Source organism: Amblyomma maculatum, chromosome 3, assembly GCF_055883805.1.
Source record: "Amblyomma maculatum isolate TAMU_Amacu chromosome 3, ASM5588380v1, whole genome shotgun sequence".
NCBI classification, from domain to species: Eukaryota; Metazoa; Arthropoda; class Arachnida; order Ixodida; family Ixodidae; genus Amblyomma; species Amblyomma maculatum.
The window spans coordinates 183,656,272-183,681,414 of NC_139346.1; the positions used below are offsets into that span (position 1 = coordinate 183,656,272).

General features: G+C 49.0%; 2 protein-coding genes across 12 annotated transcripts in view; one reads left to right on the forward strand and one right to left on the reverse strand.

Moving 5' to 3' along the window:
* The window catches only part of LOC146197140 (uncharacterized), a 216,137-nt gene that overhangs the window by 24,873 nt on the left and 166,121 nt on the right, over nucleotides 1-25,143 (reverse strand). The gene's annotated exons all lie outside the window — the stretch shown is intronic.
* LOC146197141 (uncharacterized) overlaps nucleotides 23,432-25,143 on the forward strand; it is a 212,031-nt gene continuing 210,319 nt past the window's right edge. For 3 of the 11 annotated variants that reach the window (XM_084598910.1, XM_084598909.1, XM_084598911.1), the window contains exon 1: nucleotides 23,433-23,848. The gene's annotated coding sequence lies outside the window, so the exon portion shown is untranslated. Of the gene's footprint in view, nucleotides 23,849-25,143 lie in introns of all 11 variants that reach the window. The other 8 variants (XM_084598914.1, XM_084598906.1, XM_084598907.1 and 5 more) reach the window with 5 other exon arrangements.

A 25,143-nucleotide genomic window follows, 5' to 3' on the forward strand; every position in this document is an offset into this window, starting at 1 on the left:
TCAGCTGTGGAAATAAACATCAAGGAAAGTAGTTGTCAAAGTTTGGGTGAAAAATGTGTTATTTTTAATGGAGATTTGCGCATCCGGCAGTATAAGTGGAGGTTAAATGAGGGGCTCGTTATTACGCACGGATGAAAGACGCCAACAGTCTATGAGGCCAAAGAAAACGTAAGGGAGTTAAATGAGGGGCTCGTTATTACGCACGGATGAAAGACGCCAACAGTCTATGAGGCCAAAGAAAACGTAAGGGATGTTTCTCTCTTCTTTCTTTCTTTTTTTTTTTTTTGTTGACTTGATCGAGTGAGCGAATAGTGACTTGAGTTAGTTATATAATTTTAGCTCATTATCGACGGCAGCTATCATGCGCCCAACTCAAGATTAAATGATCTCTCAGGTAGTTAGTAACTTGATATATATATATATATATATATATATATATATATATATATATATATATATATATATATATATATATATATATATATATATATATGTGTGTGTGTGTGTGTGTGTGTGTGTGTGTGTGTGTGTGTGTGTGTGTGTGTGTGTGTGTGTGTGTGTGTGTGTGTGTGTGTGTGTGTGTGTGTGCGTGTGCGTGTGCGTGTGCGTGTGTGTGTGTGTGTGTGTGTTCTTTCACTCCCTCCCCCCCTCCCTTATGGCGCGGTTCATGTGTCCGCCCAGAGGTGTGGCAGATACTGCGCCTTACCTTTTTCCTTTGCACAACCCAAAGAAAGGCGTTCGTATGAGGGCTCTCTAGGATACCGTTCCAATCCTTCCTACGGCAGCTGGCGCGCGGTGTAAATGCCTGTAGTTCAAGGTCAAATACCGGTGTAACGCTTACTTTACAGATGTGAGCAGTACAGCTGACGCTCCAAAAGAAGCGAAAACAACCGCATGCTGGCGGTAGGATCTAAACATGACCTCCAAAAAGTCCGCGTCCTATACTTCCCAGTCAATTTTCTCCACGATTGCAATATTATTTCGTATTGATCAATACAAAATTATTCCTTTGGATCAACCTCTTGAGCAATAACATCTTCCTTTTTTTTTTCTGCAGTCTCTGCTTTTAGACATTATGGTAATTACCTTAGACCCCTTTACATAGTCATTACTTCATTGAACGTAATGTGTACTTTCTATGCGCTAGTATAGTAGTCTAGCACAAATCCAGTTCACTGTGTCAATTATTTCAATTAAAAAGTGGCAAGCATTGTTACAGATAAATCTGCTACTATCTGTATGCCAGCAGCAGTCTGGAATAAATCAAGTTTAGTGCATCGATCATTTCAGGCGCAGTAAAAAGTGGCGACATTCATTAACTTAATTCTTATTGATAAATCTTGAAATATGTTGTAGTTTCAATAGAGTGAAACTCTGTCAAAATACTTGAGTTCTTTAGGCACCTGTTCTGTGGGTGTTTTTGGTTTTTGTTAGGAATTGATGAGTATGATAGCATTAGACTAATGCCTTGTTTGCACCTTTATTGCAGTATATACATAGGAGGAGGGCATTGTGTACAAGCACTTTCACTCCTGCCAGTAAAGATAAACTTTGATATAGGAGCCATTCAGTAATTTTGAGCTGCTTAAGGAGTCTTTACAGCAAGTAATGGATCTAAATAATAGTGGCCTCATTTAATCCTTAATTATCAACATAGGCTTTTCAAAAATTTATCTCTTTGTACTGCTCACTAATTTTCAGGAGGAAGGTTATGTTCACTGATGCAAATAATTTTCATCATTTGGCATGCACCGAAAAAGTAGCTAATTTCACGACGGAATAAACCTAAAATTCAATGAAGTGCTAGAAGCCGTATTGACAGACAGGGGATTTCTTAAATTGGTTTCAGATTTGCTGTACAATCAGGAGGTGGCCTGCACAGCAAGGCAGACAATATATGTCTATGACAGAACATAATAATTAATTAACAAGAGTTAGCTGAACGTTCTGCTTTATTAAAAGAAAAATTATAATGTTAAACTACAGGCTGTCAACATAGAAATTACTTTAATTGGCAGAGTAGATTGAAATAGAACATAAAAGTTCATTAGACTGTTTGTTGAGGGGGCATTCCCACATTGTACATGTATAAAATGTCGCTGCTGAACTTTGATATCACTGCCAACGCCAACTGTTTCTCCATCGTAAACAACAACACAAATAGCATCTTTATTTGGTGCGTAAAACGTGCTATAGCGGCCCTATTTTTAATTTGTGTAGTGTAAATTAAAAATAGGGCCACTAGCACGTTTTACGCACCAAATACAGAGGCTATTTGTGTTGTTTTTTATGATGGAGAAACAGAATAATAATAATAATAATAATAATAATAATAATAATAATAATAATAATAATAATAATAATAATAATAATAATAATAATAATAATTGGTTCACAGGAAGGGAAAGGCGCAGTATATGTCACACTTGCTCGGTGGACACCTGAACCGCGGCGTAATGGAAGGGAGGAAGGTGGGAGTGAAAGTGGAAAGAGAGAAAAGGGAGCCGTAGTGGAGGGACAGAGTAATTTCGACCACCTGGGGATCTTTAACGTGCGCTGACATCGCATAGCACACGGACGCCACTTCGTTTCGCCTCCATCGAAACAAGTTAGCGACAAAATTACACTAGGGACGAGAGGAACACCGCAAGGCGCCGTACTTTCACCTTTTCTCTTCAACATCGTTATGAGCGGCCTCCCGCGTCTGTTAGATGATATCCCACACATACGTCATTCCATATACGCCGACGACATCACCATATGGACCAATTCTGGCTCCGATGGAGATATTACAGATTCATTACAACGAGCTATCGACACGGTACAGTCTTATGTGGAGGAAAACGGCCTTACCTGTTCACCGGCTAAATCAGAACTATTAGTTATAAGGAACAAACAAGCTTCACAGGTAAAACCAGATTCTCGAGAACCTATCCAGTTACACATTGACAACCATCCGATACCCCCGGTAGCCACGATCAGAGTTCTCGGAATGTTGATTCAGAATAATACGCAGAACACAGAAGCTATACGCCGGCTACGCATCACGGCGCACCAGATAGGTGGGCTGGTGAGACGCATTGCCACACGTCGCAGGGGTATGAGAGAAGCCGACCTGTGCAGGATCATTCAAGCCTTTATGATAAGCAGAATCATGTACGCTTGCCCGTACTATCATCTGCGTCGTAGGGACGAACATGCACTTAATAGCATAATTAGAACAGCATACAAAGCGGCCCTTAGCTTACCAGTATACGCTAACTCAGATCGACTACTGCAGTTAGGAATTTTTAACACGCTATCTGAACTAATTGAAGCGCATAAGACAGCACAATGACCCGCTTGTCACGCAGCCTTGCGGGACGCGTAATTCTCGACAAGCTCACATACACCCCACTGAGGAGGTGTGCGCAACATCCCATTTATCGGCTGACATAACTAGTAGACTAGTTGTTAAACCAATAGCCAAAAACATGCTACCAGGTAGACGTGATGCCCGCAGGAAGACAAGGGCACAGACCCTTGAGAAACAGTACGAGGACGATCCACAAGCAGTGTACGTGGATGCAGCTGAACACATCAAAAACGGAGCATACGTGGCATGTATGGCCACTCCAAAGTCAATCTTCATTAACGCCATAACATTTCATGCTAGCTCCATATGCGAGGCAGAGGAGCTATCGCACTGGCCATCGCGGATCCCCACACCAAAACTATTCTAAGCGACTCAAAAAGCGCCGTTCAAAATTTCGCCAAAAATTCTGTAAGCGCACTCGCGGCGCGAATTCTGCGCAACCGATCTCTCAATCACAACATCAATCTCGTATGGGTTCCGGCTCAAGCGGGTAACACCGGAAACGAAGGGGTCGACCGTCTAGCCCGAGGCTTAACCAACCGGGAGACGGGAGATCTATCGGGAACGGACGCGCCTGTCGAGGCACCGCGCACATACGCGGAGGTAACAAACTTTTATCGCGAGCTAAGATGCACGTACCCCGCCCCTCACCCCGACCTCGACCGGGTGCAAGCCACGACACTCAGACGCCTACAAACAAAGGCCATTCTTAGCCCCTACCGACTATCGTTAATTACAAACGGAGAATTCAACCCTGCATGCCGGCACTGTGGTGACTGGACGCAGGCCACTCAAGACCATATACTGTGGGAATGCGCCAGCAATCCCCCTCCAAAGACACTCTTGCCAGCTCCCTCAGCGGAGGAATGGGACAAGCTGTTGGCCAGCCCAAGGAAAACTACGCAACTGGCCCTCGTCACGCGAGCTCAAGAGGTCGCTCCCGACTGGAGGCCACCCTAGACTCGCCCCAGCCCGAAATAATTCCTTTCATTTCGTGGCAATAAAAGTTGTTACCACCACCATCGAAACGCAGCCGCCGAGGTCGGGTTCGAACCCGGGAACTCCGGACAGTAGTCGGGCGTCTTACCACTGCACCACCCCGGCGGGGCTGTAGCTGAGTTATAGGAGGCGTTGGCTGAGTTGGCTGAGCCACCTCCGCTGCCTCGTGCGGACAGAAGAGAAAATAGAGAAGAAAGAAAAAGAAGAGGGAGAAAAGACGCGCGCCACAATAACAGCCGTCGTCCACCACCTAAGCGGTGGCGGGTGCAGTGACGACCTAAAACACATAAAAATTCGGTGGCTGGCTAGCCCCCGCCGCAAGCGGCGTTGACCCACCGCCCCAGCCCCGAAGGGCCAAGAAACCTTTGTTAAAGATCCCCAGGTGGTCCAAATTACTCCGTAACCCTCCACTACGGCTCCCCTTTCTCTTTATCCACTTTCACTCCCACCTTCTTCCCTTCCCTTAAGACGCGGTTCAGGTGTCCACAGCTACAAGTGTGACAGATACTGCGCCTTTCCCTTCCTGTGAAGCAATTATTATTATTATTATTACAGTCTGTAAAATCCAACTCAATGATCTTCCAAATGCATGTTTTTGACATGCCATATTTCGAACTACATTGCCAGTTAAGAGAAATTTTGGACGGGATCATGATGGCCTTCAATTTTTCTGCATGATATTGCCTCATAAAAAATGGAACAGTTAATAATCATACATAGTTAATTAACCACATAATCGTTAAGCTATCAAGTACATAATGTTCACCTTGAGGTAGACCTTGCTATAGAACCCATGTGCACAGAACACATATGTATTCTTCATAACTTTTGAAATGCAAATCTGTAAGAGTTAACAAAATCACGTTATAGAATTTATGTAACACACTGTTTTAATAGGCATTCTTGCTTAATTACAGTCAGCACTTACAATTTCTTTAGCCAAGCATCTAAATTGGCATTTGTGACACTGCACTGTTGCGACAAAATGGAATTCGGACAAATCATTAATGCCGCTGCACGTGCTGCAAGCGTTACATGAAGCACTGCAGCTGCGCAATAAAAAGTCATGCTTGCTCAATTCTTCAATCCAAAGTAGAGGTTTGAAAGGCGATTGTTTTATGCTTCTTGGACAGGTAACTTATACTTTCTCAGTGAAAAAGAGTGTTGTAGATCAATATTTTTGAATGGTATAATGCAGAAGTGTAGTATGAACTATGAAATTAATAAGAATCTCTGAAAAAGTTGCCTTTGATTGCCTTTCCTTGCCATCATATAGTTTTGTCTTTGTTGAACCACGCCATAAGGGAAGGGATGTAGGTGGGGAAAGGGGAAATAGAGAAAGAGGTGCGGTAATAGCCCTCCACTATGGCTGCTCTTTCTCTCTTTCCCCTTTCACTCCCACCTTCCTCCCTTCCCTTAAGGCGCGGTTCAGGTGTCCACAGAAACAAGTGTGACAGCTAGATACTGTGCCTTTCCCTTCCTGTGAACCAATTATTATTATTATTATTATTATTATTATTATTATTATTATTATTATTATTATTATTATTATTATTATTATTATTATTATTATTATTATTATTATTATTATTATTATTATTATTATTGCACCACTTCAGTAATACAAAAGTGTGGAAGGTGCTTCAGATGCGATGACTTTGGCTTTGCTACGGCGTTTCACTTTTAGCCCAAGGCTTTTTCTTTTCGAAGATTGATACTGCATTTTATAGGCACATCCTTTGTTTAATCTTTCTCTGGGAGTGTGACATGTGCAAAAGACATGGACAACAAAACTTCCCCAAAGATGTGCCCACAGGAATGAGCTTTATGCTTTGTATTCACGGAATGAATTCACATTAAATAAAAACACCGAGAACAGAGACCTCAAAATTATGCTTCCCGACATTGCTTTTTGATGGTCAGGTATCAACAAGCATACAGCACAGCTTTCTCAGGAGAAAAATGGCAAGAAAATGGCTGCAAGAAAATGGCATGAGAGGCCAAAGGCATTACTGCAATGGGGTGGACAAAACCATATAGCCTCATTAAAAATCAGACCACTGGGACTTTAGGGGGAAAAGAGGAACAACCACAGGTAGCGAAATGAGTACTATACCCTTGATATGATCCGCCCGGTAGTCCTGCGTGGTCTTTGTGGTTTTTAGCCCTGCTCCCGAATAGAATATGTCGCATGTTTTATCACTGAGCGTAGTGTGGTGTTTAAGATGGCAGTACGGGTTTCTTGTCATCCATGCATGTGTGAGTGACAGTGATTTGGGCCATTTTGTTCCTCTTTTATTGCTTGTGATTTTCCTTAAAAGGACCAACACTCCGAAGACTGCGATTGAATATTGTTCCCATGCATAATTATTTTGTTCCTGAATTTTGTGTTGTTCTCTCTTTATATGTGAATTAGCTGCATGCCCTGTAAGCATTTTATGTCGAGCTTTTCTGTTTGGTTAATGGATTGCATGTTTTACTTTCTGCGCAGGTCAAACGTATACGTGTGTTCCTACCCGCTGTATACAGAGGAGGTTTTCGAGTACATTGCTGTAAAGGTTGTAGCATGCGGAGAAATAAATAATGTTTCCATTGGTCCATGAATCATTTGTGTTGATTCTGCAGCACAGCCTATAGCTGCTTGAGCACAAGATGGCACAGCTCACCTCATCTGAAACATTGTTCACTGTCCCACATTAGATGGTGCACAGAAAAAGTCGCTGCATTTCAACATTACGAATCCTCGAAAAAATGTCGGCTTGCATCTTATTGGTCATCTTTAGCCCTGCATTCAGTGGGCATGTTTATGCTGTAGAGGGGTAACTAGTACTCTTGCATGGACGGCATATCTATATCACTAGATGGTGCACGCATACCCCATGCAATATACCTTACACCACTAAGAGAGTAACATTATATCCTTGTTCTGGCGATATAAGCTTGTACCACGAAGTTGCAAACTCTCTTCTGGCTGTCACAATATAGTCTTTGATATGGTAACTTCGCACCTTTACATATAGGATAACTTTACGTGCCTGAAGTGTAAACGCGTACCTTTGATGGGAGGATACATTTATGCCATCCAGGCTAAAACTTAGCCCTCTTAGAAAGGTGTAGCCTTATATGATGGCTTAAATTACACTTATTTGATCGTGCAAGTTTAGTCTATCAGAAACGTAATGTTACACTGTATGCAAGGGTATTAGGCCTAATTAGTCTCCTGTGAACATAAAAATTTATACTACAATGTGAAATGTGTAATTTTTGCACTAGCTTTTACTGACGCGCGTCACCGTGTAAATACAGGCAGAGAAAATTTCGCCTTACAAGCATCCACAGCGTTCCATTGATGGGCCCGACAGCGGGAATCGAGTTGAGAGGACTCAACTCTATCAGGTTTACATGCACCCGGCGCGACAAGCGGCGGCGATTACGGCAGCGCCTCGCGTCGATGCGAAGAACTAGCATATGACACCAGATTCCGGTTTTCCCTCGCGCATCTCTAGCGTTTTCCGTACTGTTTTCCTCTCCCACTGTGCCCCCGACCCCGTTTACATGCTTCCTACAGCAGTGTTTACATGGACCCGACAGGAGCGGGTAGACTTACTTATCGGGTCGAAAACCGGTTACAGGGTTCATGCGGGTTGGGTCGAGAAGTCGAGGGGTTGAGTCGAGTCAACTCCGGCGCAGGGGGTGGGTTGACTGGACTCGATCCCGCTGCAGGAAGCATGTAAACGCTGTCGTGTTGAGACGGGGCACAGTGGGAGAGGAATACAGTACAGAAACAGTACAGAAAAACGGAATCTGGTGCCGCCTGCTAGTTCTCCGCCTCGACGCGAGGTGCCACCGTAATCCGCCTTTTGCGCGATGATGTGGCGCCATCATGCGGGAGCGGGCGGGAAACACATTGAGCGGCAGTGTAGCAGACGACGCGAGAGCGCACCATACGAAATGGCCACGCCAACGCTGGTAGAAAGCGAAAGCTTCCCCCCTTTTTTGGCCTCGTAGCGGAAAGTAGTGACAGTGATTGCAGCATATCATGTTCACACAGTATGGGGGAAGGTAGAGCGTTTTCACAATCCACTCATAACGCACGTACGCATATACTATCTTCGTATTGTAAGAGCGTGTAGCGCGGGCCGTGTTCGACGTGACAGAATGAGACGCTCTCAGCGTGCAGGTTTTCGGCAGACAGGAGAGCGTGGGGGCAGAGAGAGAGAGAGGGATCTCAAAGGGCAAAGCAGCCAGGGGTTTGTTGATGCTGCAGAGCTAGGTGGAATCGTCTCCTGTGACTGAGCGGCGCATATGCGCGGGGTGTCTTGAGTTACCGAGCACAATGCGGTCACCGCGGCGCCGGCATGGTGCAATGGGCGTCGCTTCCTCCTCGCGTCATCTACAACCGTGCAGCTATAGGATTTCATCCACGAAGATCGGCAGAGAGTCACACATGCACACCCCGTGAAAAGGGCATTGTCCCGGCCGGAATGCACACCTGCAGGAAACGCGCTGCATTTTTCTGGCAATGGATGATTCAGAGCTGTAGCCGGTTTCTGGCCTCAGGAGTCAGAACGGATGTGGTCGCAGTGGTGAAAAGGTTCTCGGTGCGCAGAGAATGGTCATTCTGTTGTGAAAGGATCTCCAACGTTCATTTCTGCCTCCGCCGCGATTTCTGCGGAATCAACAACTTGGTGACACATGTGAATCTCCTACATATCTGATGCGCATCTCGGTCAGGAACCAACCCTGTTCTACGTCCAGAGCGATCCACTCTGCAAGTGAACGAGCATGAACCCTCCAGGAGACTAATTTATTGTGCCGGGCGGTTTCCTTGACGTTGCAAACGGTTGGACGAAGACGACGATTATCAAGCTCCCTAACGAAGTGCATCTGATAATTCGTACACCAAAGGAACAAAATCCGGATGCTTTGGCGTGCACGAAGGCGAGCCTTTAATTAAAAAAAAAAATACTGTGCGTCGTGCAAGTGTCAAGTGCGTCATATGCTCCGAGCAGCAAAAACACAGATACTACAGGTATGTATGCATCTAAGCGAAATAGGCATGATGAAAAGTACCTACTGGAGTTTTCATCCAGGCTGTAGCGCACCAGTGATAGCTGCAATGAGGATTTCTTCGGTGCGTGATTGCTTCAGTTGCATCGGGGCCTGAAGGCGACGTATTTTGTCCCTTCTTATCTTTATGTGCGAAAGGGCTAGGTAGCTTAGATATCACAGGCGGCTGTGTGCGCTAGGCCGTAATATTTAGCATGTTTTATCGTGACTGCCACCTCACTAACAAGAAAAAAAAAATACGGCGTTTTAATGCACTGCCGTTCGCGAGCCTCATGACCAGCTCAACCACTCGGCTCGCTAACGGCGGTGCATCACAACAAACACCCTTTTTTTCTTCTTTTTAGTCAGGCGGCAGTCGCGATAAAACATGCTAAATATTACGGTCTAGCGCACACAGCCACCTGTGATATCTGCGCTACCCGGCCCCTTCGCACATAAAGAAAACAAACGACAAAATACATCGCCAGCAGACGCGCTGAACAAATGCTCATTGCGGCTATCACTGGTGGGTTACAGGCTTGGTGCAAACTCTGGTAGATACTTTTCATCATGCACATTTCCTTTAGATGCATTATACATACCTGTAACTAAGTGTTTTTCGCACAGTCGAGAGTACGCAGTCGGCTGCCAAGGTCGCCCATTCACGTCTTGACGCCTGGTTGCCCTAATCCAAGCTTCACGCCGTTGCAGGTCGCGGCTCGCCGAAGGAAACCTAACAAAACGCGTCTTGCATCCCGGCACGCCTCGAGAGTGGCAGCCGTAAGCGGCACAGGTGGTTGGCATCGTTTAACCGAGGCTGTGAACGTACCGCGCCCCCAGCCCCCGTGCGTTGGCTATGAGTGCGGCGACGAGAAGCGCCGTCGACGCCTCTCAATGTGTTTTCATCAGTCGCCGCTGGGGCTTCGCGCATGCGCAGAAAACTCGCGCAAAAGGCGGATTGCCGCTCATCCAGAGCCGGTTCTGCGCTTGTCGGGTTGGGTTCATGTAAACCCGGGTCGAGTCCACTCAACTCAACTCCCCAACTCGACCCTCCGCTGTCTGTCGACTTCGTGTAAACAGGGCTCCTGTCGCGGGGTCGAGTCCAGTCAACCCACCCCTGGCCCTGTTTACGTGGACCCGACAGCGGTGAATCCGACCCGACGAGCGACGGTGATTACGGCGGCGCTTCGCGTCAAGGTGAAGAACTAGCAGACGGCATCCGACTCCGGTGTGTTTTTTCCCCGCGCATCTCTATTCTTTACCGTACTGTTCTAGTCCTCCACTGTGCCCCGACTCAACTCGACCGCGTTTACGCGGTGTCGAGTCCAGTCAACCCACCCCTGCGTCAGAGTTCTGACTCGATCCGACCCGACATTATTTACATGAACTCTGCAACCAATTTTTCATCCGATAAATCAACTCCAACCGTTTCTGGCGGGTTCATGTAAACGCCGCGCTCCTGTCGTTGCTCGTGAAGTTGAGCGTGCGTTTCACGGCTGAAATGACAACCGTTTTTTGCGACAGCCGCGAAAACCTGTAATTATGTGTGTGACGAATGAACGTGCCTACCCTGATCTCAAAGAGACCAAAGAAACTCCTCTATACACCGTACCCACTCTTCCTCTCCAGCTCGGCAATTCTGTGGTTGCCGAGCTGTGAAGGGGAAGGGCCGTTTTGTGCTGCCCATCAGAGTCAGCACTTCTTCTGTAATGGTTTAAGTTATTTATCAGGAATTATTTAACCAACTTACCGCAGTATCGTTGGCGTTATCTTTGATGCCCGCCAACGCTCGTATAATATGTCGCTTCACAAGCCGTTTTTCATACCTAAAAAAAAACTGTATTTAAACATAGTGGCGTGCTTTCCTGGAGCACGCCTGTAGGCACGCCGTATCGGATGGTTTATAGTGAAGGTATATATGATTTATGGGATACCACAATGGCTTCATTTGCGCTGCAATACCGGTGTACGCTGACATCAGAAAACAGAGAAACCTACTAAAGCTAATTAGAGGGTTAACTTGACTTTCACGGTACACTTTCTAACTATTACGTTAAGATGCTTGAATGAACTGACGTTGTCAAAGTCGGGTCTTAATAAGAGCCATTTCACTTTAATAATCATTATTAATAATAATAATAATAATAATAATAATAATTGGTTCACAGAAGGGGAAGGCGCAGTATCTGTCACATGTCTATGGACACCTGAACCGCGCCGTAAGGGAAAGGGGGGGGGGGAAATGGAGCGAAAGTGGAAAGGGAGAAACAGAAGCCAGAGTGGTGGGCTGCGGAGTAATTTCGACCACCTGAGGATCTTTATCATGCGTTGACATGTTGTTGTTGTTGTTGTGGCTGGGAAGAAGGAAAAGAAAATGCACGGGCCTGCTACTGACTGTAGCTGAGCCACCTCTGCTGCCTCGTGCAGACAGAAGAGAAAATAGAGAAGAAAGAAAAGGAAGAGGGAAAGAAAGACGCGTGCTGCAACAACAGCCGTTGTCCACCACCGAAGCGGTGGCTGGTGCAATGACGGCCTACAGTAGATAAAAATTCGGTGGCAGGCTATAGCCCCCCCGCAAGCGACGGTGGCCTATCTGTCATGCGCTGACATCGCACAGCACACGGACGCCTCTTCGTTTCGCCTCCTTTGAAACGCAGCCGCCGCAGTCGAGATCGAACTCAGAAACTCCGGCACAGGCGTCTTACCACTGCAACATCCATGGCAGCGGGTCACCATTCCACTTTCACTATTTAGAATTTCGAAAACACGGCTACCCTCATCGTCGTGGCTCAGCAAATTTCGACCACCCCGCACCCTTTTCGAGAAAGCGCGCCACTAAGGCCAAGAAGCGACGTCAGGCGCGGTTCGCGGCATCGCAGCAGCAGACGCTGATAATAAGATAGCGATGACGGAAGCGATTAGAACAAAGCTGTGCAGCTTGTGGTGTGCTCTCTGATTGATTGATTTATAGGAAGGGAAAGCCACGGTAACTGTCTCACTTTGTTTTCTGTGGACACCTCAACCGCGCCGTAGGGAAGGGAGGAAGGTGGGAGTGAAAGTGGAAAGAGAGATAGAGGAGCCGTAGTGGAGGGCTACGGGTAATTTCGACCACCTGGGGATCTTTAACGTGCGCTGACATCGCACAGCACACGGACGCCTCTTTGTTTCGCCTTCATCGAAACGCAGCCGCCGAAGTCGGGTTCGAACCCGGGTACTCCGGCACAGTATAGTCGGGCATCTTACAGTGCACTGCACCACCTCGGCGGGGCCGGTACGCTCTCTTCGGAGTGCTTTCTTCATTGAACGCGCTGCGCGAGTAGAGGAAAGAATGGATGTGGCGGGCTCCACTGCGCTCATTGTCAAGGAGAAAGGACGTCGGGGTGGTGCAGTGGTAAGACGCCCGACTACTGTGCAGGAGTACCCGGGTTCGATCCCGACCTCGGCGGCTGCGTTTCAATGCAAGTGAAACGGAGAGGCGTCCGTGTGCTGTGCGATGTCAGCGCACGTTAAAGATCCCCAGGTGGTCTGTAGCCCTCCACTACGGCTCCTCTTTCTCTCCTTCATTCCCACCTTCCTCACTTCCCTTATGGCGCGGTTGAGGTGTCCACAGAAAACAAGCGAGACAGTTACCGCGCCTTTCCCTTCCTATAAATCAATCAGAAAGGACGGACGTACAAGAAAGCAGATGCAAAACTATCGCAAAACAGGAGTGCGCCTATATATGTGCATATGATGGCGACCTACAGAGTGAGCTGGACATTTTTTCCACGCGCACAAGCCGAGACGCCGCGTCGGAGGTGAGCCGTCCGGACATGCGCTGCATGGGCTCCACTAATTACCGTTTTTCGAGGCGTACTTTTCTATCACACCGGACATACGTGGCATCAAGGGAACCGCGAAGTCATCCGGAACACGTGGATGTCCTTTGTTCACCAGGCAAGTGGCCCATCTGCCCTTTTCGACTCTTTCACGATCCTCGACCAAGAGGAGACAGCTGATTAAGCCTAACGTACGGGCAAGCCGGCCGAGACGCGCGGCAGTGCCGGCATTGACCGCGAGCCATCAGAATGTTAAATGCTGTTGAAGGCGAGCTTGTTCCGGAGGCGGAGCTCCAGGGTGACGGATGGATCCTAGCTGAATTCGCTACGCAGAAGAAAAGCAAGAAAAAACGTCAGCATGCAGCTGAGACACCGATACACAATGATAAGTCGACCAACGAAGGAAAGGGACGCGAGGTAGCTGTCAAACCGCATCCGCCGCCGTATGCCACTTGGCTCTTCCACTAAGACCCAGTAAGACTACTCCCGACAATAAAGTTTTCTCTCCCTAGCTGTTTCCACGCGCACTGTTTGCATTCCATTTGACGCAGATACGGCACATCGCCTTGAAGGAGTGTGATTTTAAACTTAGTGGAAATATATAATAGACAACTGCGACAGTTGATGTGCACATCAACAGCCTTCTTCCATCAGTGGAAGATATTTCAGTGTATTTCAGCCACTTTCAAGTGGCGTTTAACAAGTAACGATATCTGATTACCGCGTCACTCATCAGTGGAAGACGCAAACATTTCTCAACGACGCATTAGAGCGAGTCCAAATGGCGCTATTACATTCATTTATGCCTCATATACATATATACGACACAGCCAACAAAATTAAGCTACAAGCAAATCGCGGGCTTGGACTATCCATTTCCCCAAAGACTCCAGCCATGTGCACCATGAGACAGGGGAAGGGGTCAGGATAATGGGAGGACTGAGTCATGACGGAGCAAGCGGAAAGGAAATGTTTCATAGTTATCATTAAGGAAGGCAGAATTGGTACAAGAGAGATCCCAGCCGTAGCGGGAACCCGCGGAGTGCATGCATATATAGTGAGGACATTTGTTTCCGCCTAACTTATACAGGATTCATGTCATTCGGCGCCAGAGAGGGAATGAGCCTCTCGAGTAAGGACGAAATCATCCCGAATATTCGTATGGTGTAGCGGCTCAAGTCGCCTATGATTAAGACATTTTTGGTGGGAAACAAGTCAAGCCGCATTCACACTGGCGACTCGCCACAGTTGCGCGACAGAGTTTCTTCCACCCACGACAAGCGCCGATTGACACCATGTGTTCACACTGCCGTGCAACTCGCTTCACGACAACCATCTCTCCGAACGAGATTTCAACGAACAGCCGATTTCCGCGCTCTATTCGGCCCTTTCCTTCTGCCATATGCATCGCGCTCGATGGATCGGTTCGGACTCCTTTCAGGTATGGATATGAACAATTGAACAGGAAGAAGACATTCATGAATTATCGAGCTTCAGTCGAGCTGACTCAGTCCGACTCGACGGTATACTTTAGCTCGACACAACGCACGACAGCCGAAATGCGATCACCTCGACTCTGCGCCGGCTACACGCCGTCGGCTACTTTAGAAGGGTACGCCTCGGAACATCGGTGCTGCCGCTTTATCGCTCGAAGGGTTGAGCTACAGTGTGAAACTATACCTTGTGGCAGTGTACTAGTAATACGTGTTTATTATCAGGATATGCAAAAAGGGAGGAAAAGATGTTTGCCAGCCCCGGTATCTGCTATCTGAAGCACCTGAACTGGGGCGACGGAAAGAAAGGGTTAGTGAGGAAGCGGTAGAGGAAATCAAAGAGGTGAGCGATATATGGAGAAAGGGTAGGGTAGGTAAAAATAAAAATAAATATATGCACTATGGCACAACATACAGTAGGCTGTTTGAACCCCGCCCACAAATGTTTGTTATACTGAACTGTCGGGCATGGAGGCGAAACGAAGTGGCGTCCGTGTGCTGTGCGATGTCAGCGCACGTTAAAGATCCCCAGGTGGTCGAAATTACTCCGTAGCCCTCCACTACGGCTTCCCTTTCTCTCTTTCCACTTTAACTCCCACCTTCTTCACTTCCCTTACGGCGCGGTTCAGGTGTCCACAGATACGTGTGACAGATACTGTGCCTTTCCCTTCCTGTGAACCCACGTCTTGGTGAGGGGGGAGGGGGATGGTAGGAGAGAGGTAGAGCGCGACAGCGAAACTGGGCCCAGGTGTTGACAGGAGTCCAAGAACAGAGGCACCATCCGTGCGCCATACATGGCAAAATTACTTTTGAAAGGGAATTAAATTACATTACTAATTACTTTGCTGGAAATCGCAGAAAATTACATTACTCATTACTGTTACCAAAAAGTAATGAAATTACTTTACAATTACTTCTACTGAGTAATTAAATTACTTTTAAATTACTTACTAGTTTTCATCCACGTCTGCAAAATCTAAGCAAAGCTAGTAAACAAAACAGCAACTTGTTCTCCAGACGCGAAGCACACCCATTCTTTCGTCTTCCCGCCAAATTCCGTCCTTCCCTCTCTCCTACAGTACGGGCGATTACAAAAACAAGACTACCGCAAAAGAAAAAAAAACATGGTCGAACGGTCTTGAAATGACCGGCGAACCCAGCGTCTTGCTGGCCTGGAGCGGTATCCGCCATTTGGAAGGCCCAAAGCTAGGTTATTTATTGCTTCCGCAGTCCCAAGAATCGATGTCAGCACATTTGTACTCAATGCGCAGTAATGTTGAAGCCACGGTGCCTCACTTCATGGACCCTTCTGCCTATCTCCCCCAACCCCAATCCTCCCTCGCCCCGTGGCGACGAGTGTAACCAGGCACCACTGTGCCCTAGCCGACGCAACAGGGAGTGACGCTGCGCCGCGCTCCAAACTAGTTTTCAGCTCCAGCCTTCTTGCACAATCTCTCCCTTCAGCATCCCTTGACTCCTTGTATCCTGCTGATTGGAAAATGGTTGAGGTCTCAGACGCACTGCCGATCCGTTACGCTGGCTTCGCTTGCCGCACGCCGTTCCTGCTTTCGCGGCACTCTATTTCGTTGTCTATTGAAAGAGTCATCATCATCATCAGCCTGATTATACCCACTGCAGGGCGAAGGCCTCTCCCATATTTCTCCACTTAACCCGGTTCTGTGCTAGCTGCATCCACTTGACTCCTGCGAACTTCTTAATCTCATCCACCCACCTAACTTTCTGCCGCACCCTTGAAAGAGTAGTGGCACATTTTAGTAAAAGTAATTTCGAAAGGAATTAATTACTTTTGCTGCGAAATTACTGCTAAACGTAATTCATTACATTACTAAATTACCAACCCGAAAAAGGAATTCATTACATTACAAATTACCGAGAAAAGTAATTAAATTACAGTAATTCCATTACTGTAATTCAATTACTGCCATGTATGCCGTGCGCGAGCTGCGTCCATGGGGGTCCGCGAAACAAACGCCCGCCTTTCCCCTCCCCCGCCCATCGACCCTCCTTACGCACGCACGCACGCACGCACGCACGCACGCACGCACGCACGCACGCACGCACGCACACACACACACACACACACACACACACACACACACACACACACACACACACACACACACACACACACACACACACACACACACACACACAATGCCACGCGGTAAGTCTGGCCTGCCTAGACACAGCCTTGTAGATGGGAGGTGGTGAAGGGTGGCTGATCCTGGCCCTGATGGGGCTGGGAGGTAGGTCACCGCCGCTTGCGGCGGGGGCTAGCCTGCCACCGAATTTTATCTCTTGTAGGCCGTCATTGTACCTCCCACTGCTTCGGTGGTTTGGTTTGGTTTGTGGGGTTTAAAGTCTCAAACCAACTTAGGCTATGAGAGACGCCGTATAGTGGAGGACTCCGGAAATTTCGACCACCTGGGGTTCTTTAACGTGCACTGACATCGCACAGCACACGGGCGCCTTGCTTTTCGGCTCCATCGAAAAGCTGCCGCCGAGGCCAGGATTCAATGGTGGACGACGGCTGTTGCGGCGCGCGTCTTTCTCTCCCTCTTCTTTTTTTCTTTCTTGTCTATTTTCTCTTCTGTCTGCACGAGGCAGCGGAGGTGGCTCAGCTACAGAGGCAGTAGCAGGCCCGTGCATTTTCTTTTCTTTCTTCCTTCAGCCACAACAACAACAACACAGCCTTGTAGGGTTAAAAGCACAGATGTTCAAAGCCGATTTCAGTTGCTCCAAGCGAAAGAAACGCAAGTGGACTGCCGAAACGGAGAGCGCGCGTTTGAGGGGGATGTTGATGTCAGCGTCGATGAAACTAGTGAGGAGGAGAAAACAGCTTTATTTAACGCACTATTAAGCGTAGAGAATGTCTTGGGCCAGGGTCACCAAGGCCAAATGGTCAGCTGGTCAGAGGCTAACCAAACCCGTGCACGTTGGAGGAGGAGGGTGTGGAAAATGAGGTCACTGTATTGCAACAGGGCAAGAAAACATGCAGTGTTCTAAGTTTGCATAGTGCTCAGAACAATTGGGCATGCGTTGTAATGTCTGGTGTACTCGGTATAGAAACGATCGGGAAGGAGGAACTATTTAGTTATATGCGTCGAAGAACGCGTATTTGCGTGGTAGTGAGGGATTTGTCAGGAAGAGGAAGATACGAAGGGGTTCCTATAATGTTGTCATAGTGAATATTATTATTATTTTTTTTTTTTTTTTGTGAAGGCACTAAGAATAGCGTCCCACGTGGGTGGATAAAGCCAGGGATCCCAGGTGCCCGGTGCTAAAGTATGAGGGCGAGGCGATGCACTATACCTCATTGTCTGGGATTCGTAACCAGGAATCCATCTGTGTGACAGTGTGGGGACGAAGTTTGGTAAAAGCTCTGTGTATAGATCATCGTACAGTCCTTCAGGAATGCGACCCTTATGAATGGCGCGTATAGCCTGTATTGAATCAGTGTATGCATCCTGAAGGGTTGTGATGTCCTGGTATAGGACTCTTTTCGGGGTGGAGAGCAGGATTCACCGTGATATAGGGCCAGTAACAGATTTAATCAGAGCTGGATGCCCTCGCTCACCCGACGGTTTTGAGGCTGCGTATGGACGCCACTGCGGTGATCCGGTGCTTGAGGTGGGAGATGATGGCCACAGCTGCAAGGACTAGCGAGTCCGTATTTTCGGGCAGTCGTAGACTATTTTTTTTTTATCTAATAAAGTTGATCCCCCCCCCCCCCCCCAGGTGGTCGAAAAAACTCCGTAGCCCTCCACTACGGCTTCCCTTTCTCTCTTTCTACTTTCACTCCTACCTTACTCCCTTCCCTTACGGCATGGTTGAGGTGTCCACAGAAAACACGTGAGACAGTTACCGCGCCTTTCCCTTCCTATAAATAAATCAATCCATCCATCCCTCGGGAGACGAGGCTGGGTCGATCGGCTCTAGCGCGTCTCTCGTTCCTCTCTGCCCCACCGTCTTTCTGCTGCTTTCCTTGTCACCTCTGGTACTTTCTTCCCGTTCCCGGAATCCTCGCCATCCTCGCAACAGCGCATGTGTAGCTGTCATTAGCACGTTGTCCCCGCAGCATTCCAGCGTGTCGTTCAGCGACCCTTCTTCGTATCCGGTTTTCGGACAAAAGGCGACACGAGCATGCAGACAAAATTGTGGAGAGGTCGGTGGTTTCCGGATCCTCGCGAAACACGTATTTCAAGTTCAGGCACAGGCAATTTAGCCATCATAGGGTTAGGGGATGCTTGTGCGAGGCCTTGAATACTGCATGCACCCCCCTTGCAAGGATATGATGGACGCTCAGCTAGCTTCCATAAAAGGCCGTTGATGGACTGCCAGCTGGGCCTAATATTTGCAAGTTCTTGCTGGTGGAGGTGCGGTACGTGAAAGAATATGAGTGAGAAGCAAGCTTGTACCGCCAGCCCATAAGGATCTGTTATATTTTTCTCTGCGCGGTGCATTGTGGATCGACAAGATATCCGCAGCGGGCGAAGCCTGCACGAATGGAGCGGAGCCTATTCTGGCCGATTCTGGCATTTACGTTAACGCGGTGCGTCGAACTCAGTTGTTTTCGACAAAATACGTATCGTGTGTGCGCGCACGCACGCGCGTTACATTAGACTATATTTATAGGACTTTAAAATGAGCAGGCATCGAATCAATATATGTTGGAGTGTGAATGAGAGCAGGATGGGTTGTGGTGGGCAACCTCGGCTTGACGGCAACCGTCGAAAGTCCGTGATGCATGCATGCTGTGCAGGATAGCCGTGATGCGCATGTTGGAGGAGGAGGTGCGTGAGGGGGCAAATCGATGTGAGGGACGCCTGCATTTCGTCGATACAAAATGAGAATCTGACATAGCACGGCTTCTCTCCTACCTTCCTCCCATCCCTTACGGCGCGGTTCAGGTGTCCACAGAAACAAGTGTGTCAGATACTGCGCCTTTCCCTTCCTGTGAACCAATTATTGTTAATATCATCACGGCTTTCTTTCAACGTCGCACTTCGGACTCTGTGTGTCATGAGTACGTTGATGGTGTTCGTCCCATGCAGCAAGGCGCCCTTTATACGTTGGGAGCCCGCTTCGTGCCCACTTTTAACGCGGTAGCGTTAAGGAGCTCGTGTCGCAGAAAAGCCGGTGTCGTCGGCGGCGTTGGCCTTGAGCGATAAATCCCGACATGCACTTCATAAATAAAAAGCAACTTCCAAGATGGGCTGGGTGGGAATCGAACCAGGGTCTCCGCGGAGTGTGAGACGTAAACGCTACCACTCAGCCACGAGTTCGATGTTTGAAAGCGGTACAAAAGCGCTTCTAGTGAATGCGGTGTTGCCTTAGAAACGTGCCGTAGAACGTCATACTGCGGTGTATATCGGTAATTATGAGCATGTTACTTTACAGAAGTCGCAGTTACACGAGTAGCGAAGTAGGTTTCCGCTACATTTCTTCTGCGCTCTGCGCACATGCAGAGCCATCTTGCGGCAAAACACAGAAGAACCCATCCTCGCAATGTGCGGCGCTGCCCCGACACGTGGCGCGCCACTCGCCCCTGACGTTTCGCCGTGCACCCTCACGGGTTGTAGAATCAAGCGTCTTTCCTTTCTTTAGATCACTATCTTCGCTCACCCGCTTCTCCCCTTCGGGACTCAAGAGCATACCGAGCGAATGAGTGGGTGGTGCGAACGAGGTGCAATAACGCTATCGCGTTCCACTCTTGAAGGCGAAGCTTAATTAAGCGTCCTCCGAATTTTTTGTCGGCCAATGGCTGTTTTTTTAATAACATTGTTTATTGCCTCAAGGCATAACGGAATATGTGAAACGAAAATAAGAAGGGGTGTTAAAGGAAAGATAAGGGCTGGCAGCTCTAATAAAGTCAAAGAGGGAACGATGACGAGACCCTGGCTTCCAAGCAATGTAAGAAGATGGGTTGTTGGCGAAAGGCCCACCGCTGTCAGATGCCGAATTCTCGTCGGTTGTTCGCTGGTGCCCGTGATAAAGGCGAGGGTCCGTCGTATACCGTTTGGCATGAGGCTTGATACTGAATTAGTGATGAAAACTCGAGAAAGGTTCGCTGGCGTGCAGAGTCGATCGTCGCTGGTGCGCCTCATTTCGCCCGCGCCTTCCGAAAACTCGAGATATATCGTTTCGGGCAATACTTAGAATGTCGGAAGAGAGCGCATATATGGGGGGGGGGGGGGGGAAATACTGTGGTGCATGGTTTCTCAGGCCCCGATGGTTTCGCTCGAGTTGAGTGATATATAGAGGTGGAAGAGCAAAAAAAAAAAAAAAAAAGTGACCAAACGGTGCTCCGTGGGCCACCGCATGTGTATGCGATTTCTCGGGCCGCACGCAACATGTGGTCAACGGCACCGAACGATCACCATAACGTCGTTGTTAATCCCATATCGTGGAGGCACACCTGCGATCTTTGGGGAAATCCGCCCCATGTGTTCTTGAGCTGTGTACAGCTGCGCGTACGCTGGTGCTCATAGGGATCTTGTCAGGAAGCACAGCGGATCGGATGAAAGTCAGAAGTGACTGCATGCTCAATGCACACTTCTATAGGATGTCGCTTTGGGAACTACACCCACCTTGGTTTCAATCTGAACAATATTACATTGTTCACAAGCGGTCATTCACGCAACTTTGAGAAGGGCTTACTTCAATGGACCTTTTTGCAGTAACGTCCTGTCTATGCTCGAAACTTCCTCGGCCGCCATTTTCGCCCGTTATGTCAGACGAAATTGGGGGAGGAGTTCGCTGTACGTGCTTTTCCGCGAACGTCCCCTCGATGATCGACGAGACGAACTGCGGCACGATAATTACGTGCAGTGCAAGCATCTCCTAGGCCCTCTTAAATGCAAGTATATTGTATACGCCTGCACTCGAAATGAGATGACACGGTCAGGTTTGCCAGTTTCAGGGGGAAGGTGTATATGTACTCACGCGTGTCAGTTGAGGGCAGACCGGCCCTGCACACCCGTCTTGCGTCCGCCAGGCGAAATACGCTGGACGGGTTGCAGAGGCTTCCTCGCAGATTTCTTGCAGAAATTTGTTCACAATAGTGAGGTGGACTTATTAGCCAAGCAGTAGTTGAGTGCAGGGCTGGTATCGCCTAGCCATGTGCTCAGACGCGTGAATCATCTGTGAACGCATCGTGACACGTACGCTTCACCCTCGAAGCCCTGTTAACCTAAGACAACAGGAGGCTGGTGATCCTGATGGCCGTGCCTTCTCGCTTGAGGCGAGTTATGGGAGGCGGCGGCAATAGAATGCGTGAATTCCGAAGGCCTATCAGATGCTAGCACTGCACGCAATTATTCTACAGCTGTTCGCGCCGAAGCAGCGAGGGACGTCATTTTGTAAAAAATCACGTGCAGCGAACTCCTCCCTCTATTTTCCTATGGCATTCTGGCGAAAATGGTGACCGAGGGGGATTCGCGCACGCGCAGTAGAGCTGCTTGAAAAAAAAAAAAAAAAGAAAGAAAAAAAGAAATAAGGCCCAGTACTGCTTGTAAAATAAGCCCAGCCTACTATGGTGAACGTATTCCAACAGAAAATCGGTGAAGGAGCCGGGGCCAACTTGCGTGGTCAAACGTACTTCGCCCGGTGTCCGAAAGAGAGGTGTGCTACTGGTAAAAGGGCCATTTTAGCGATCTTGATTTTTTTTTTTTTTTGCCTACACACTAGTGGCTCAATAAAATAGTTGCCTACTGAAAATATCAATATAGGGGAAGGGCATTGGTGGTAATCAATAAAAGACGTCTTCAGGATGTCCCACTTTAGCCTTCTTGACCATGCAGGGGAAATTTCAGAACACTTGTAGCAGAGAGCATTCGACGAGGCTATAGGGTTTTCACTTCAGGTTTGGCACGCAAGCGTTTATTCATCTCGCTTGCCACATCGTTATGGAACCTGATTCGTCCTCGCCGTGTTCTAGGTCGTTTATGCAGCTCAGTGAGCTTGCCAGCTATACGAACTGCAGCGCCACTGAACGAACGCTTCCTGGGCGAATGCAGTGTCAAGTGCTGCGCGGTTCGAAAGCTTCCTTCCTCGTTTTCAAAAGCCCCACAACGCACCGCGCGGCCTCCCGCAAGGCCCCCCAAGCGACGGCCTCAAAATAAACCGTAAGCCGATACAGCACCGCTGGCCGCAAAAATAAACCTCGCGCTTTGCCCGCTCGCAAAGTGCGCACGTGCAGAACCACTGCAGATATTAGGTAGAGAGACCTAGGCCAGGGTAAGCCTCTCGGTCGGCATGGCGTCTGAGCAGGCGCACACGTAGCCCGCGCCGAGGACGCCAGCTTCGCATTCGTCCCGAGTGCAGCATGACCTGGGGGCGCTCATTATGTGCCAGCGGCGCTACTTCAATCCTCACGCACACGCCTTGCAATAAGGGCGAGCGGGCGAAAAGAGCGAGCGCACAAAGAAAGAACGAGCGCAGAAGTAATGGCGTGGCAAATGGCCGCCCCTAAGAGCGCGACAGCTTCGGTGAGGCAGTTTTCCAAAGGCCACGCCACGGCCGCTTTCGAAGCAAACACAAGCAGACGACAAGGCTTCTCTACCCTGCCACCCCCGTGACGCCTCACAATGGACTCGACCCGAGACGGCCTCCTCCCGACCACGCATGCGCGGCGCTGCGAGCTGCTCGATCCAATGGGAGCGAGCCAGCATCAGTGCATAACCGCTGCCTTCATTGGCTTGAATTTGGGCCGCCCAGGCCGTGTTCTCTAGCTGCTGGGGAAGGCGGGACCAATTATCATGGGATCCTACAGGCTGTGAGTGACGTCACACTACTGAGCGACCAATGGAAGTGGAGGTTTTTTGTCGCAGAAAGTTGGCCAGCCGAGCGCTGAAGAAGGAAAGAGGTTCTTGCGTTTTTCTAGGGGTGCGTCGAGGACCGCCGCCGACGTTGCCGAGCGTGGATCGTCGACAGCCCGTGCCGTGCATGTCGCGAAAACCGTCTCGGCGTTTTATTGTACCAGTGAAGTGCGCGAACACGGTGTGTGATAACCTGATACGACGCACTCTTTTTGGATAACTGGCACGACACGACCACAACGGCCCGACCTCTTGGATCTAACGACGGCTAGTGGATCTCGCCCCATCGTATCGGTGAGTGTCCTGACATGTAATTTCAACTCGTAATCGCGCTGACGCACTTCGAAAGCGCTGTTTCAACGTTACCGACGGCGACCTGCTTCTTCCGTGCATATATGAACGCGGTACGGAGAATCTATCCGCTTCAGTTATCTTCGTCGGCGCGCACTGCGCATGACGCGCGTAGGCCGTGCACTGCCGTTATGATAGGAAGTTCAGGCTGCCGATAAGTGTACTAGAAACGAGCGTGCGTAAGCTTCCGCAGATTTCGAGCCTGGTGGTGTTCACTGTGATGAGCTGCCTAAATGCTTTTCTTGTTCCCGAGACTCCCGTGTCTCGGCTCGCTGCCCGTCGTCGCGCATAATAATTACGCGACACCGGACGAATGAAGCGACCCACGGTTCCAATCATAATTTACATACTGAAGGGTAAGGGGAGCGGGAGAGAACGTCAGCGAAGCAAACACAACAGCGGCATGCTCGGCGGAGCGATGAAAATAGTCGCAGCGAGTGCCCGAACGCTCGCCCGCTCGCATCGACCGCGGCGGAGAGTATGAGGAGGAAGAGGAGGATGCGGTCGTTGCATAAACCTGCACAAAATGCACAAAAACGGAGAGAACCCTCGCCGTTAAATAATCTTTGTTGCATAAATAAGTATATATATAAATATACAGCCGAAGTGTCGAGGGCGGAAGCCGACCGAAATGACCGAGAGGGCGCGCTGCCTCTGTTACCATGGCGACTCAGACGCCCCTTCCGGCTGTCGTCTGCTAGAATGGCCGCCGTCCGGGCTGCTTGCACGAGTTGCTGCCTCGACCGTCCACTTGGCGTCGGGTTGCCGTTTTCCCGCGCTTCTGACGACTAAGCTTTTTCGGGGACTTAAAACCCAGCTGCTGCGTGTACGCCTGTTCCTGCGCCCTTGCCTTGGACACGTTGTTTTAAGAAGATGCTCGCGCAACGTGCGGTTTCGCGGCGCGCACAAAATAAGGCACCCAGTAGTGCTGGGAAGGGACGGCTCGCTTCACTTTCTTTTCCAGCAGCCCCGATCCTAGTCTGGTCGTATCTCTTCTCCCCGAAGTGTTGCTGCCAGGACCATCATGCGTGAGCCCCCTTATGCCGCAGCTGTCCTCTCCTTCGCCTGCTCTTTGCATGGCGGCTATCTGCATGCGTCCTTCCGGGGCCTGAAAAGAGGGGACCCAACAGGGTGGGGGACGACAGGCTGCCAGCAGCCGGCAGGCTTCTCGAATCCCCGCTCCGGATGTGTTCCACCCACCGTCGCTTTATATTTTCCTATTGATTCCTCTCGCGTTC